This window comes from Zingiber officinale, chromosome 6A (assembly GCF_018446385.1).
Source record: "Zingiber officinale cultivar Zhangliang chromosome 6A, Zo_v1.1, whole genome shotgun sequence".
NCBI classification, from domain to species: Eukaryota; Viridiplantae; Streptophyta; class Magnoliopsida; order Zingiberales; family Zingiberaceae; genus Zingiber; species Zingiber officinale.
This window is the reverse complement of record NC_055997.1, coordinates 28,525,756-28,543,534: the sequence shown is the minus strand read 5'-3', so window position 1 is coordinate 28,543,534 and position 17,779 is coordinate 28,525,756.

Sequence of the window (17,779 nt, the reverse complement as noted above, 5' to 3'; positions counted from 1 at the left end):
AGGATTTATTGAAAGAGCGTTAACTCGAACAAACCTCTACTTTTGAGGGTCTAATCCCTCGACTGAACTCATTCCGAAGTCTCCTTCCAAGTCCTTGGAGTTAGACACTCCTCTCGTTATCAAGCGCCAAAAACCTCAAACAGAGGCTTCAAGTCCGGATATGTGCGAGTAGCCCCTCCCCAAAAGGTCTCTCCTTGCTTTGGCCGAGATCTCTTATGATCGAGGTAAAGAAACCGAATCTTAAAAACATAGTCGTTCTCGTTTTGCACTTGCTATGATGAGGCAAGACTTTTTCATACCTACGTCTCATGCAATTCTCTCAGTTATCCAACCTCCCAAGACAACAACTTCTGTCACTACTCAGTCAATTCCTCCAATAGTTTTGAGCGTTACTTCAACTACTCCTTGCTTCAAACCTTCGTCTACCAAGAAATCGTCGAGCCATGTGTTTGAAGGATTAGTATCTGATCAAGGTCTCCAGTCAGTTGGAACTGTTGGTGCGGGTAGCACTAACGGTCTAACCTAGGTTTTGATGGATGATAAATGGGTTAAGTTAGTTTTGTTGTTGTCTGACACTTTGATTGAGTGTGCAGGGGAAGTCCAGACAGGTCGACGGGCTGACCGGATGTCTGGCACGAAGCCCAGCTAGGTCGACGGGCTGACCGGATAGCTGGCAAGAAGTCCAAGCGGGTCGACGGGCTGACCGGACGCTTGGCGAGAAGTCCAGCTAGGTCGACGGGCTGACCGGATAGCTGGCAAGAAGTCCAGACGGGTCGAAGGGCTGACCGGACGTGTAACACCCCAAATTTCATGATTTAGAGTTCTAAAAGACCTTATTAAAATCTAGAAATGTTTTAGAAAAATTCTAGAGATTTTTAGGAATTTATAGAGTATTTTTATGCAATTTTTGGAGTTCGTTTGGTATTTTTACCAAGAGGAAGAAGTTTAAAAAAAAAAGAAGAAGAAAGAAAAATGTTGAAGTTGGGTTTTGAACCCAAGACCTCGGGCTTGACCCGAGTCTTAACATAAGTCAGCCAACCAACTGAGCTAAACAAGTTTTGTTTATAATATATGAGATAAGATGTATATGATGTAGAAAATGGTAATGGAGAATAATAGCAAGGAAAATAAGTTGAAGAAGCTGGGTTTCGAACCGAGCTCCTCGGCCCAAGCAAAACTCGGCACGACCAACCGTGCCATGCTCGATTTGTCAATTAGATGTGAGAACAAATTTATATAAGGTATAGTTAGGAACATTGAAAATAAATCGAAACGAAAAGTGCGCGGCTGAGGATTCGAAACCGCAACCCTTGACTTAGTCAAAACCGTAGCCAACCAACTCTTCCGCGAGAATTTCGTGATTAGATAAGGAGCGAAATAGTCTTAAGCCATAAACTTTAGGTTATAAAAGAGGGATAAGTTAGGGATTAATTATCCCGTGACCGAAACCTTTCTCTCCCCTTCTCTCGAGTTCGACGGCGCGATTCTTCCCGGCGAAAACGCAGCCGAGCTTTAGGGCGTTTCCGATGGCCGGCCAAGGTTCTCCGAGGGGTTTCTCCATCTCCTTAAGCTCTTCTCGACGAGGAGGAGTCGGGAGCACGAAGAAGAGTCGGGATTTCGAGCTCGCCGAAAGCCCTAGATGCCTCCTTCTCGGTTGTAAGTCCAAGAAACCCAAGGTAAGTTGCTACTCACCTGCAGTAGGATAGTTCCGGATTCGTATTCCTTCTTGTTTCCGAATTTTCTGCGAAGATTGGGAATTCATGTTTGCTGCCATGAAACCAAAAGTTAGTTATTTAGATTTGGAGAAGAGTAAATGGTTTAGTTTTGAATAGTTTTGGTAGGTTATATATATATTGATTGTTGAGTTGTGATTTTCTTGCTTGAGTTGTTAAAGATGATCACTGCAATTCAGGATTTCTGCAGATTTCAGCTTGGTAATAGGGGGTTGATTCGATGTTGTCACTAGATGGATTTATTTCAGTAGAGAGGTATAGATAAGTTGTTGATGATATGAATACAGTTATAAGAAAGATATATAGATTATGAGAAAGAGAATGACTAATGTAGTAGTTAGCAAAATGAGATTGATTGAGAAGGAGAGATGTGTAAGTTGAGATCATGCGCTTTGTAGTTTGATGTAGTAGTATTCAGTACGAAAAATATATAAGATAATAAAAGTAGACGAAAAGATTTAAGCTATAAATAGAAGTTTTGTTAAATCTTCACTTTTAATGACACATCGTAAGATAAAATCTTGAGGTGAGCAAGAAATACAGATTTATAAAGATGAGTTATTAATAGAGAATTATATAGATGAAAGTGCAAGACTAGTAGATGTCATAGAAGGAAGAATATCTATGTGTGGAAGCAGTAAAGAAAAAAGTAACATGTATTAAGACTAAAGATGATTGAATCAATTTGGAAGTTTTAATGAAGTTTAGATCTTCTAAATATGCAGATTTAATAAGTATATAGTGCAGATTTTTGTAAGTTTATAGTGCAGATTTCATAAGTATATAGTGCAGATTTTTGTAAGTTTATAGTGTAGATTTCATAAGTATATAGTGCAGATTTTTGTAAGCTTATAGTGCAGATTTTGTAAGTTTAAAGTGCAGATTTTGTAAGCTTATAGAATGCAGAATTTTAAGTAGTATAGTATGCAGAATTTTGATAAGCATTATAATACAGATTTTTGTTAAGCTTAATATGCAGATTTCTGTTTAAGCTTGTATGCAGATTTTTGTTTAAACGTTTCGGTATTAGAATTTGTTTAAACATTATAGTTTTGTAAGAAGCATTCTTTTATAAGAAAAGTATAAGAAAGATAAATAAAAGAAAGAAAAAGGCCAAGGCCTTAAGTAGATCCCAAAGTCAAGACTTTAGGGATTTTGGCACACAAGGTGCTAGAGAAAATGCCGAGGCATTATATAGAAGTATTAAAAGATAGCAAGTATTTTACTTTTATCAGTGGCACTGTGTTGGACTCTCTGTCCTTGGGTTGGGCTCCCATAGTCGTCCCTAGGTTTAGATAACCTAGTAGTCGACGGTCGACGACCATAGGGTCGCCAAATGGGCCGCCAAATGGGCCGCCGAATGGGTCGAGTCGTTACAAAAGTAAAAGCACAATTGCCGGACCCAAGAAGAAGTTGATTATTATTTTGAAGTATTATAAGTATAAGTTTTGAACAAGTAAAGCAAGTTTTACATAAGTATAAAGTATTTAAAGAATAAGTCTTTAAACAAGTGAAATAAGATTCAGAAGGTGTTTAGAATTCAGTAAGCTTAGTTCTTTATGCAAGCATGATAGTATAGACTTGCCTTACATGTTTAGCCTTTCAGTATGTTTCTTTACTATTAGAAGAGCATGAGTTAGCTTACTGTTATTTGCTATTTATGAGCATGAGTAGCTTTACATGTTAGCATTCAGTTTTAGCATGTTTTTATTTATATACATGCACATCGAGTTTTGTGAGTTAGATAGCGCTTACTAAGCAAATTTTGCTTATAGACTACACTTCCTCTTACTGCAGATACAGGAAAGGAAAAGATATAGAAAGGAAGGCGACAAGGAGGTGTTCGAGGGATGTGTGATGCTAGGACTATGGAAGCCTTGGGACTTAGTTTAAGAATTTATTAAGAATGTATTAGATGAGTCATTTAGTCTTCCGCTGTTAGTTAACTGTATGTTTTTATTTTGTTTCCGCTATTTATTACTTGCATGCTTTGATTTCATTAAACTGCGTGGTGATGTTATTCCTTTTGGTTGTGAAAATATATGTTCCAGCCGCCTGTGGCTGAGTATAGTTTGTTTGTATTGTTGATTTGGTCACCGGTACAGGGGAGACTCTGTCGAAATTTTTCGGTAGGGTTTCCATGTGATTTTTAATCATACCGGTTAAGTAGAGTTAGTAGTTAAGTAACGGTCATCCTTAGAGAGTAGTAGTAGTAAGAAGGGTGGTCGTTACAGGACGTCTGGCAGGTAAGTGAGGTAAGTCATTAGAGGGGAGTGACTGCGAGGACGCGTTCCCGGGAAGGGAACATTAGGCGTCATCCGTCTTAGATCCATTTCGAATGTCTAAGTCGAGATCGTGACTAGATTCCGGTCTCGGAAAGACGGACTCTAAGTCATACTATTTGTGCTAATTCATATTATTATAAAATGTGCTAACAATCTATTTTGCAGGATATATATTGTCTCGGACTAACTTTGTTTTGCAGGAAAAAGAAGTTTTCTGGAACAAGGTGGTCCGGGCGCCCGGAGGGGATCCGAGCGCCCGGAGGTCCGGGCGCCCGGAAGGGATCCGGGCGCCCGAAAGGGATCCGGGCGCCCGGAAAGCAAATTATATCCAGGCCAAGTCGTCACCACGTGGAGCATCTCGGTTTGAGCAGCTACGTCACATTCCAGGCGCCCGGAAGGAATCCAAGCGCCCGGAGCAACATATAAAAGAAGCCCCAGGCAGGAGCTTCAGAATCAACCTTTCACATCTGAGAACTCTGAGATTACTCTCTCTGCTGCTCTGCGCTCCAACGACGCTCACAAAGCTCCGACGACACGTTCCCGCTCTTTTAAATTCCTTGTCTGTTGGTACAGCTTTGTTTTTCTTTTCATTAGCATCTTTTTGTACTTAAATTGTAATTATCCGAATTGCTAGTAAATTGCCCAACGAAAGTACTCAAGGAGTACGGGCCTTCGAGTAGGAGTCGTCACAGGCTCCTAACGAAGTAAAAAACTCTGTGTCTACTTTACTTTTCCGCTGCGCTTATACTCGATATTTTCGAATCGATATTCATCCCCCCTCTATCGAATCTAACAGTCCAACAGGAACAACATTAACATCTTTACCTATCCAACCAACTCTCGTTCATTCATGACTGCCCGAGATCCCCCTCGTTCTCCCCTCAGGGGACACGTCTTCAGTTAATCCTCCATGTCTCTTGAAATAGTCCATTGGGTTATCATCTCGACAGGTAATAAACACCACTTCATCCTTACCTTATGGGGTACTCAGGTTGAAAGGATCATTAGCTGAATCATGGATGCAATCACACAAACAAGCATAAGGAACTACAATCTCCAAGTATGCTAAATAACACAACAAAAATGCTAACGTAGTAAGTTTATAACTAAGTTTTCTTAAGTTATTTTTATGAACTATAACTCTATCATCATTCTATTTAGCTATATGCATCTGGATTACACTTGAGCCAATTAATTGTGGATCTGGAAAGGGCCAACAAAGTTTTGATGGATCGCGTGGCAGAACTACAAGCTAGTCCCACCATTCCCGACAACCAGAAGATCCTTTTATAGAAAAAAATAGGGGAGCAGGCTGAGCTTATTTCTGCTATGGAAAAGCCTTTACAAGACTACCAATGATTATTGAAGTCTCAAGCAATGGACAAGCAGACTTTAGAGCTTCAGTTGCAAAGCAATGAGTCCATGCTCCAAGTGGAGAGAGCAATAAAAGAGAAAGCCCTTTCAGATCTAGATCAGAAGACTAAGGGGGTGTTTGATTTACTTAGTTTATATTTTCATTTTCTGTAAAAATAGAAAACATGTTTGGTTGATAATTTTTATCTCTATTTTTCAAAAAATGAGATATCATTTTTCAGAAAACTAGAAAATATCTAAAAGTCATTTTCAGAAAAAAAAATGAAAACGCCATCGAAAAATATGAAAATACGGTCGAAAAATAGGAAAATGCGATAAAAAATTGACGTTTTTAGAAAAAAAAATGAAAACACGATCAAAAATATGAAAATGCGGTCGAAAAATAGGAAAACGCGATAAAAAAATTAGTGTTTTCTTAGCGCCAATTTCTTTTTTCCTCCTCTCCCTTCCTCCCAACTCCCGTGCCTCTCCCCGTGCCCTAAAATGCCACTTCCGCCACTCATGCCCTAACTTCCCTTCCGTCGCGCCACCGCTCCTCCTTCACCACCTATTGCTCACGCACCGCCAGCCCTTTGTTGGTCCCGCATCCCCGTTTGTTGGGCTCGCCTCCATATTTTTGCGCAATCCCTTCCATTTGTCGCCTCTTTGAAAAATTGTGCACGCGATCCCTTCCGTCTGTCGCCTCCTCCACAAATTGGGCATGCAGTCCCTTCCATCTATTGGGCTTCCTCTTCCCTTTCATCGCAATCTTGCTGCGTCAAAATTCCAGTCACAGGCATTCTTCTACACCCACCTCTACTTATTCCAGATTGTGTAAGCATCAAAGTCATATTTTCAATTTGTTCTATGGTAGATTTTCAACCTTTGACTTAATCTCGTATGTTATTAATTTTTAACATCATGTATCTTGTTCCTTTAGCTTAAACAATTACTTCCCTGATACAAACTGATCATGTTTTGAGTTTCCACATGAAGATGAGTGGATCAGAGTTGAATGATAATTTTTTTACTTTCTTAGTTGAATTCTTTATAGCTCGCAAGGAATTCTGTAAAATATCGCCATGACTTGCGGAGTTAATCTTGTATTGAAATTTGAATATATTATTTGCATTTTACATTATTTATAAAGAGATAAAGAGATTTGACATTCTTTTACATTTTTCCTTAATTCTATTGTTCTTACTGTTCTTCATTCTATTTTTGCCCTTAAATATGAAGGCAATTTTTTTTAAAGAAGACATTATGGGAGGGCATAATCCCAGTATCGATGTGGAGAAATATGAGTGGTTAAAGGCTAATGTTGCCATGTTTGTCAAAATCATTTACGATAAAGCGAAGCAAAATAAGTTACAAACATCTACCTTTAGTAATATTGTTTGGGAGGAGATCAACAAAGAATTATATCTAGCTACGAAGATGAATTATGGTGTCAATAGGCTCAAAGGTAAATGGAATCGTCTACGCGTCAGGCAACGACTTTTTTCTGCATTGCTTGCTTATATTGCCATTACAATGGATCCATACACTAATAAAGTGAATGCTCTAGAGGAAGTGTGGGCAGAATTTTATATGGTAAATATTTTTACCCATTCAAATATATATTTTTATTGTATGCTAGTGTATAATAAAATGCTTTCCTAATCAATGGTACAGAAAAACAAAAGGGAGTACAAGGCAATATGAAAGGAAGGTTGTGATCATTTTCACATTCTTAGTGAAGTTTTCGGTGGTACAACTGCAATAGGTGATATGCACAGGGCTTCTACTCAATTACCTCCACATCTAATGAAGAGAGAGAGCTCGAAGAAGCATTCATTAGTAGAGGCGTTAACATGTTGAAGTCGTTGATGATGAGAATGAGGATATTAGAGGGGAACCTAATAATCGATATGTTGACTCAATATGTTGAAGTCATTAGTAGAGGATATTGGAGGGGCGCCAGTGTCCAGGGCACCCTCAAGCTTCATGAGGGCGCCCTCTGCTCAGCATCCAGGGTGCCCTCAAGCTCCATGAGGGCGCCCTCACACCTTGCTGTGAGAGGGTCTTTTTCATCCCTGAAAAGAGTGTTAGTTCAGAATACAAAAACATATCCTGCAAAGCAGAGTTAGAACAATCAAACACAATAAATATTATTATTTAACAGTCACCGATTGCCCGATTCCGACTTCGAATTCCTTACCAAAAACTTTAGGTCGAACCGACGCCTACTGTTCCCTCACCGGGGAACACATCCTCACCTACTCCACTCAGGAGAGTTTATCTGTTGTCAGTTGATCCTCCAGACCAACTGTACTTTTGCTCAGCGCCCGAGGCTCCAAGACTTTCCACTGGACGTCCGCTCCACGACCCGCCCAGCCTTTCACCTGGTTCGCGACACCAGGACTTTTCACCTAGAGTCCTCGACTCTAGGACTTTTGCCCGAGCCCTCGACCCACCAAGACTTCTCGCCTAGGGTTACCTCCCTCCATGAGGGAGCCTCACCGGGGAACGCATCCTCACCTACTCCACTCAGAAGAGTTTACCTGTTGCCAGTTGATCCTCCAGACCAACTGGACTTTTGCTCAGCGCCCGAGGCTCCAAGACTTTTCGCTGGACGTCCGCTCCACGATCGGTCCAATCTTTCACCTGGTTCGCGACACCAGGACTTTTCACCTAAAGTCCTCGACTCTAGGACTTTTGTCCGAAGCCCTTGACCCGCCAAGACTTCCCGCCTAAGGGTTACCACCCCTAGGACCTAGGGTTACCTCCTCCTAGGATTTTTCACCTGCCTAACCGCAGTTAGGACTTATGCCTAAGTACACTTAGGATTTTGTTGCAAACTCATTCACACACATTAGATAACAAATAACCTTAACTTTGAACCCTTTGCCATTATCAAAACTTAGGTTCGATCGTCGGATGCTTTCTGCACCAACAATCTCCTCCTTTTTGATTATGGCAACACAATTCAAAGTTAAGTAAAAAGTATAAGTATAAACGCAAGAATAACTATAACATGTTAAGTACTTGTAGCAAATTGAACAAATGTAAAAATGTTCTCTTTTCACTAAAAAGTAAAATGTTCTAGTTTTTCGCAAAAATTTACTTTTACTTTCACTTTCCTCTCCCCCTTTATCATATATAAAAAATATATATAAAGTATAGAAAGGGATGAAAAAATGAATAATCTGCTCCCCCTAAAGATAGCTTGAAGAAATATTCACTTGTTTGAATTTTTGAAAAAAAAATTAGCAAATAATTTCTAGCCAAATAATAGGGTTTTAATCTTAATCAAAGTATTAAAACCAAGCTAATTTTCATAAAAATTTGAAACTTGAATGCAATTAAAAACTTTGAAGAAAAAAAATACTAAGTTTTAACTTTAGTTCAAAATAATTTAATCCAGGATAATAAGTCTAAAATCTTTTATATTTTAAGGTCAAGTTTAAAATTAATTTTATTTCTGAGTCAAAAAATAATATTAAATCCAAGTTAAAAAAAATAAATTTGTTTTAAAAACAAGTAAAAATAATTAAAATAATTTTCCAAGTCATAAAATAATTTTGTTTTAAAACCAAATAAAAGATCATTTTAAATTAAAAACTAATTTTCTAAGTTATAAAATAATTTTATTTTAAAACCAAGTCAAAAATAAATTTTCAATAAAATAATTTTCAAATCAAAAAAAAATTTTCAAGTCAAAAGTACTTTTTATTTTAAAAATAAGAAACAACTTGGTTAAAAGAACTTTTTCCACTCCCCCCTTGATTCATGCTAGCTAAAAAAAAAATTTAAAGTCCCATAATCCATGCATGAGTAACCAAATTATTTACTAACAACCAACTGTCTAACCTTTAGTTACTAGCTATTTACCAAGAGATAGTAGCTTTCACTTGGTTAGTCAAGTTAAGTGAATATTCCAATTAGTTTTGACTAAGCATGGATAACTTAACTTGATTAATATGAGTTTGGTATTTATTACCCAGACTTATGTCGATGCATAGACATAAGCATTCTTAAGTCCACGTAGTACCCTATGCATCTCACATTATTCTAAGTTTTTCATACACAAGTAAGTAATCCTAGTGTGCTTGTGAGATGCTAAGAACTAGGGGTACATGCTTTTTAGGTGGTAATTTCCTAGGATAAATCCAAAATTTTGAAAAACTAATAAAATTGGACTTTTAAAAATTATTTTTCCTAGAATTTTAAAACAAAATATTTTGAAATTGCAAACGAAGAATCAATTTTTGAAAGCAACCTCTATTCTACTAAGCACATCTCTATTTGCCTTCTAAGTGCACTGAACTCAAGTTCAGGTAAGGGTTTTGTGAAAATATCAGTCAGGTTTGACTTGAACTCAACATAGTTAAACACAATGTCACCCTTAGTTACATGATCCCTTACAAAGTGGTATTTAACTTCTATGTGCTTAGTCCTTAGTGGTGAATTGGATTCTTGGTTAAGTTAATTGAACTTATATTATCAATTAAATTTTTTGTGTTTTTATATTCTAGTTGATAGTTCTTTAAGGTATGCATCATCCATAATAGTTGAGATGCACATTCCCCTAGTGTTATGTACTCAGCTTCAGTAGTGGATAAAGCAACACAATGTTGCTTTCTGCTTGACCAACTTACTAGGCACTGACCTAGAAATTGACAGCTACTACTTGTGATTTTTCTATATAATTTACACCTGGTATAGTCTGAGTCAGAGTAGCCGATTAGGTCAAAAGTGTAAGTTCTAGAGTACCAAAGTCCTACATTTAGGATTCCCTTAATATACCTAAGTATTCTTTTAACATTTGCTAGGTGTGACTCTTTTGCACAAGATTGGTATCTTGCACACATACCTACTGTAAATAGGATGTCCGGTCGACTTGCATTTAGGTAGAGTAGACTCACTATCGCACTTCGATAGTATTTTAAGTCAACTAATTTTCCTTCTAAGTCAGAGTCAATTTTAACATTTGTAGCCATTGGAGTATTTATATTTTTTGAATTTTCCATTCTAAATTTTCTAATTAATTTCTTGGCATATTTTGTTTGAAAGATATAAATTTCATCTTTGGTTTGTTTAATTTGTAAGCCTAAGAAAAAATTGAGTTCTCCTACTAAGCTCATTTCAAATTCACTCTCTATTAATTTGGTAAATTCTTTTAAAAATTTAGTGTTGGTTGAACCAAAAATTATATCGTCTATGTAAATTTGGGCTATAAAAATATCTTTTGCTAAGGTTTTTACAAATAAGGTTTGATCTATTTGACCTTATTTAAAACCTTTAGATATTAGATAATTTGATAGTCGTTCATACCAAGCCCTAGGTGCTTGTTTTAGTCCATGCCTTTTTTAGCCTAAAAACATGGTTCGGGTGGTCCAAGTCCTCAAATCCTGGGGGTTGACTTACATATACCTCTTCTTTGATAAATCCGTTTTAAAAAGTGGATTTTACATCCATTTAGAATAACTTGAATCCTTTGTGTACTGCATAGGCCAGCAATATTTTAATGGATTCAAGTCTGGCTACGGGGGCATATGTCTCATCATAATCTAACTCTTTTACTTGACTAAACCCTTTAGCTACTAACCTAGCTTTATTTCTTACAATTTCACCCTTATCATCCAATTTATTTCTAAATACCCATTTAGTGTCAACTATGATTTTGTTATTAGGTTTGGGTACTAGTTCCCAGACCTGGTTTCTTTCAAATTGGGCTAACTCCTCTTGCATTGCTAATATCCAGTCTGGGTCAGGTAGGGCTTCTTCTATAGTTTTGGATTTAATTTTTGATATGAGAGCTATCTAACTTAGGTTCCTATAAGATGATCTAGTTCGAACTTCTAGGGTTGGGTCACCTAAAATTTGGTCAGATGGGTGATTGGTAATTGTTCTTGATGGTCTTATGTTAGAGTCAATAATTGGTTCTTGTGATTGACTAGATTTTATTTGAATATCTTTATCATCTTCTATGTTTCTTGAATTAATATTTTCTATGTTTTGATTAATATTTTCATTTATTAAGTTAGGTAAGTTATTTTTTCAGCAAAAATTACATTAGTTGTTTCTTCAAATTTTAAGATATTTTTTTTATAAACTCTATAGGTCCTACTAGTTGTGGAATACCCTAAAAAGATTCTTGGAATTGATTTTGATGTGAATTTTTCTAAGTAGTCCTTAGTGTTTAATATATGAACTTTACACCCAAAATTTTTTAAATAATTTAAATTAGGAATCCTATTGTAATATAATTCATATGGAGTTTTATTTTATATTTTATTAATTAAAATTATATTTTGAATGTAACAAGCTGTATTAATTACCTTAGCACAGAATTGATTATTTAAGTTGTATTCATTTAACATGGTTCTAGCGACTTTTTGTAGGGTTCTATTTTTTCTTTCTACTAGACCATTTTGTTGGGGGGTTCTAGGGCATGAATATTCATGTTTATATCTATTAATCTCAAAAAATTCAATAAATTTTAGGTTTTCAAATTCCCCCCATGGCCACTTCTAATTCTTTTAATTTTAGTATCTTTTTCATTTTCTACTAAGTTACAGAAAGTTTTAAAGATTTCATAGGTTTCATCTTTAGATTTTAGAAATTTTACCCAAGTAAATCTTGAGTAATCATCAATTATTACTAAGCAATATTGATTTTTGCTTAGTGACTTAGCCTCATGTGAATCAAACAGGTCTAAGTGTAGAAGCTCAAGTATTGAGTTAGTTCTACTTAAGTTGATTGATTTATGGGTTGACTTGGTTTGTTTACCTTGTTGACATGCATTACAAATTAAATTTTTGGTAAATTTTAATATGGGCAAGCCTCTGGCTAAGTCATTTTGACACATTTTTGAAATGAGTCTGGTATGAGTGTGACCCAGTCTTCTGTGCCACAACTTAGTTTCCTCTTATTGTATCAATAGACACTTAAGTGAGGAGGTTGGTAAATCAATTGAATAGATATTCTTTTTCCTAATTTCTTTAAGTGTTATTTTAGGATTCTCAATATTTTTAATTAAGCATTCAGATTTTGAAAATATGACTAAGTACCCTGATCTCATAATTGACTAATACTTAGTAAACTAAAATTCAATCGATCAACCAATAAAACTTTTCGAATTTAGAAATCGGAACTTAGTTGGATATTACCTGTTCTGATTACCTTGAGTGTTCTATCGTTGCCGAATACGACAGACCTTAGGTTCTTGAATTTCAACTTAGTGAATTTCAATCTATCTCCAGTCATATGCCTGGAGTATCCACTATCTAGCATCCATTGATCCAAATCTTTATGTTCGTATACATAAAGTATTTGATTTGGTTCAATTTGACGAATAGAAAGATAGTTTGATTGAAATTAACTTTTAATGTTCCATCTCACTCATGCTAGGTAATCAAACATGGTATCCCTATGGGTGATTGTGAGATGGTTTTATTGAGTTAAACAATTTTCAGTTCGGAATTGGTTAGATTAAATTAATAAATCAATTGATTAGTTGATTTATTAAGTTAAATTGATTAATTAACTTATGTTAACATTGATTTACTAATTAAGATGAAATTGATAAGTTAAAATTGATTTATAACTTTAAAATTGATTTAATTAAGTTAAAATTGATTTATTCAAGTTATGTTAATATTGATTTAATAATTAAGAAAAAAATATTTATTAATTAAGTTAAGATTATTTATTAATTAAGTTAAGATTAATTATTAATTAAGTTAAGATTAATTATTTTTATTTGAAATTATTAATATTGATAAGTTGAAATTGATTAATTGATTTTAATTAATTCTAAATTATAATTAGGTCTATCTCACTCATTTCTAAATTATCAATTAGGGAATCTTATGGATTTTGTGAGATGGTTAATTTTATTTTTGATTTAAGTTATGTCTAAAGATTAATTTACATTTGAGTTAGACTCAGGTTTTTCAATTGGTCAATTAAATACACATTTCACAGACTAGTTTCCAAGCTGTGACGAGGCACTAGGCCTTCTTGGGTGTGGGATCATCCACCACTTCTAGACAAAGCTGTTCAAAGAAATTGGATATTTAAGTTTCCTTTTGAAATCCCTAGGTCTAACTAGTCAAGTGTAAATCTGGGCTTATAGACACCGATTTTTGGAAAAATTGGTGTAAAATACTCAAAGACATCGGTTTTTGCTTAAAACTGTTGTTGTTCCACTGATGTCTATGCGGGTTTTTCTTGTAGTGCTAGGTCTTTATCTAGCCTAATCTAAGCATGTATAATAAAAGTAGTAAAAGCAATTATCAAATAATTCTAAAAATGGTCTTCCTATTGACTCCCCTGGATCATAGTCTCGATATGGTCTATCAAGGTAATGGATTTGATCCTTAGGGACCCAATATTGTCCAAGTCCAACTTGATTAACCAAGTTTGACTTGGGGACCCATGCTTGGACTAATTTGTTATTATTTCTATTAACCAGAAATAAATATGACTTGTATTTTATTTTAGCCTTGAATCCAAGTCCGGATCGGTTATAAACGACTCACTATTTTTCAAGAATCAAATCAAGATTCTTGGAACCCAGAGTAAACCATTCCAACGTGCCCTTTAGTTCCTTGACTTGATTTTTTAGGCTAGAATTCTCTTCCTCAAGCTTTTGGACTTGAGTTGAGGTTCCAGTCTTATCAACATCGGTCAAGGAGCTAGGGTTGGTCACTTCTTTAAGGAATGTTACTTCCTTTTGAAGTGACTTGACCCGAACATTCGATTTAGCTAGCTTACGTAACAAATAGTTAACTAAACTGTATAATTTATCTAATTGACAAGCACTTACAGTGGGTTTTGACCCTTCAGAAATGGATATAGATCTGTGGCTTCGCTCGGACTCAACTTCTGATTCACTCTCAATTTCTGATTCGTCGATGTGTTCCCAGGCCGTCAGTGCAAGGAAGCTCGTATGCTTGAGCTCTTCGTCGGAATCTTCTAAAGAGGACTCGTCTCATATGGCTTGTAGTGCTTTCTTCTTTCTCTGCTTCTTTGCTTCTTTTAGGTTGGGGCAATTGGCCTTGATGTGTCCCTTTTGATTGCATCTGTAGTAGGTTACTTCGAACTTTATCTTTGGACTTGTCTATACCTTCTTGGACTGAACTACCTTCTTGATATCCTTCTTCGTGAGCCCCTTCTTCTTTCTATAGAGCTTGCGTACTAGGTTGACGAGCTATGCTTCTATCTCGTCGTCGTCATTCTCTGAGTCTGGTTCTTCTTCTGACTCGGGTTCGATCCGATGCTTCTTCCTTGCATCCTTTGTCTTGCTTGTACCTGCAAACAATGCAACACTTTTCTCGACCGACCGAGCATTAGTCTGTTCATGTAATTTGAATTCATAAAATAACTCATCCAATTTAATTAAAGACAAATGCTTAGAAACTTTGTAGGCATCGACCATGGACGCGCCACAAAGTGTTCCTTGGAAAGGCATTAAGCTCGTACCTTATAACGTCGCGGTTCTCCACTTTTTGTTCGATCGCGTGAAGTCCGTTCAGTGGATCTTGAATTCTCACGTGAAGCTGGCTAGCTGTCTCTCCTTCCTGCATTTTGATGTTATACAATTTATTAAAAAGTAAGTCATTCTTACTTACCTTTGTGTTGGATGTGCCCTCGTACAGCTCGAATTTCTCCCACAATTCTTTTGCGCTTGAGAATGGGCCGACTGGGTTCAACTCCTCCTTTCTAAGGCCGCATTGAAGGATACACGTTGCTTTTGCGTTGGCTTCTACCTTCTTTATTATGCTAGGGTCCCAGTCTTCGCATGATACGGGTTTTCATGCGCTGTCAAGTGGGAGCAAGATGCCGGTCTTGATGATCATCCACACCTCGAACTGAATTTGGAAGTAGGACTCCATTCAGCCCTTCCAGTAGCCGAAGTCTTCTCCGGAGAATAGCGATAATCGGGCTGTGCTATAGCCTTCTTGATGGGTCATTATAGCAACGAAAATCTTGCACAGACAAAAAAAAAAACAAAGAACTGTTGGGACCTTGACTTCAGCTAGAGGGGGGGGGGGGGGGAATAGCGTCTCACCCAAATCGCGGCTTCCTATGCTTGTTAGTGCACAGCGGAAATAAAAATACTAACAAACAAAAGGAAAGCTAACCCTAGAAAACAATAAACAAAAAGCAAACCCAATGACATGTTGTTTAACGTGGTTCGAAGATGAAGCTCCTACTCCACGGCTGTCCGTAAGGTGGACGATCTTGATCCGTCAGTGGATGACTCCTCGGAAAACCTCCGGCTAGCTCGTGTAGCTCCTTGTGGGTGGAGAAACCTCGCCACAACCTTGTACAAACACGCTAGATCATTTGGGCACTAGGAGACTCTAATTAGGGTTAACCACCACTAATTTCATCAACTTCAACCAAGCTTCCAATGCTTGGTTATATAGGCCACGGGTTGGAAAATCTCGCCTACCAATCGATTGACAAAACATACAGTCGACTGCCCTTCGTGGAAATTTGACCATTACATCCTAACGGCTCGATACTAGTCGACTGCTAAAACTAGCAGTCGACTGCTCCACACTGGCTGAGTGAACAGAAGCATTCTGTTTGCTCCCAGCCGACTACACGGTCGACTCCACCAGTCGACTGATGAAAACATCAGTCGACTGCTATAGTGATTTAACCCCCGAGTACATTCACTCAACACTCGCCCTCGCCCGATCAACCTAGACCTAGCCTTCTAGCCTCCTCCATCAGGCTTGCGTCCCTTGGATGCCTCCCCATCCTTCACGTCTTGCCTTCTGGAGCTTCCATCGACCTTGTCATTATTGTCGGGTCTTCCTTTTCCAAGAGGTCGTGCCTCCGGAACTTCATCCATTATCAAGTCACACTTGAACTTACGTTGCCAAGACTACATGCTTGGACTTACACCGCCAAGACTCATCCTTGGACTTTCCTCCTTTGCCAAGATCACACTTGAACTTTCCTTGTTATACCTGTATCCTGCATACTTACAATGCATATCAAATATAACAATAAACCTAACTTAAACCTTTGCCCAAACATCAAAACCTAGGGTACCTAGATTGCTCCAACAAGAACTTGTTCCAAGACTTAGTCTTGGATTAGTAGTGCGGGATTAAAAAATTAAAACATGAACTCAAGTGGTGTTGCACCAACTTCGAGCAAAAATTTCGATTACGAAAAAAAAACTAGATTCGAAGGTGACAATTCTACCGATTCCGATCGACCCCGAAAAACTAAAAATTACCACGAAAAAAATACTTGAATAGTGGTTGCACCAATTCGAAGCGGCCCCGCTCTAATGCCAATTGTTGGATCGAAAGCGCTAGAGAGGGTGAATAGCACTCGTGGCTTTCACTTTTTGTTTCGGAAGAATAAGAGTAAACGCAGCGGAAATAAGAACAAACGACCCAAACACCAAGATTTACTTGGTTCAGGGCCTTGGGCGACTCCTACTCCAAGGCCCGCGATCGTTGATTGCTTTCAGTGGGCAATCACTATCAATTCATAAATCTTTACAACTTTGAAGTACAATTAAATATAGTAAAATATATCAACGACAAAAGAGAACAGTGATCTTGAAGTTTCTGGTCGTCGGGGTCGAGTTGCGACTTTGTCGGAACATTCTTTAAGCAGCACACGGAAGATGGATCGCGTTTCTGATGTTGTGTTAAGCTACTGGTCGAATCCCCCTTAAATAACCTGTGGAGGGCACCTCCAACACCATGGAGGGCGCCCTCATTTGCATCGAATCCGCAGTGTGGATGAGCTCTGACCACTTGGCAGCTTATCCACCTGAGGACGCCCTCAGCCTCCATGAGGGCGCCCTCGCGCCAGTGTCCAGGGCGCCCTCAAGCTCCATGAGGGCGCCCTCTGCTTAGCATCCAAGGCACCCTCAAGCTCCATGAGAGCACCCTCACGCCTTGTTGCGAGAGGGTCTTTTTTGTCCCTGAAAAGAGTGTTAGTCCAGAATACAAAAACATATCATGTAAAACAGAGTTAGCACAATCAAACACAATAAATATGATTATTTGACAGCTACCGACTGCTCGATTCGGACTTCAAATTCCCTACCGAAAACTTTAGGTCGAACCGACGACTACTGTTTTCCTCACCGGGGAACGCGTCCTCACCTACTCCACTGAGGAGAGTTTACCTGTTGCCAGTTGATCCTCCAGACCAACTGTACTTTTGCTAAGCGCCCGAGACTCCAGGACTTTCCACCGAACGTCCGCTCCACGACCCACCCAGTCTTTCACCTAGTTTGCGATACCAGGACTTTTCACCTAGAGTCCTCGACTTTAGGACTTTTTCCCTAAGCTCTCGACCCGCCAACACTTCCCGCCTAGGGTTACCACCCCTTAGGACCTAGGGTTACCTCCCCCTAGGGTTTTTGACCTGCCTAAC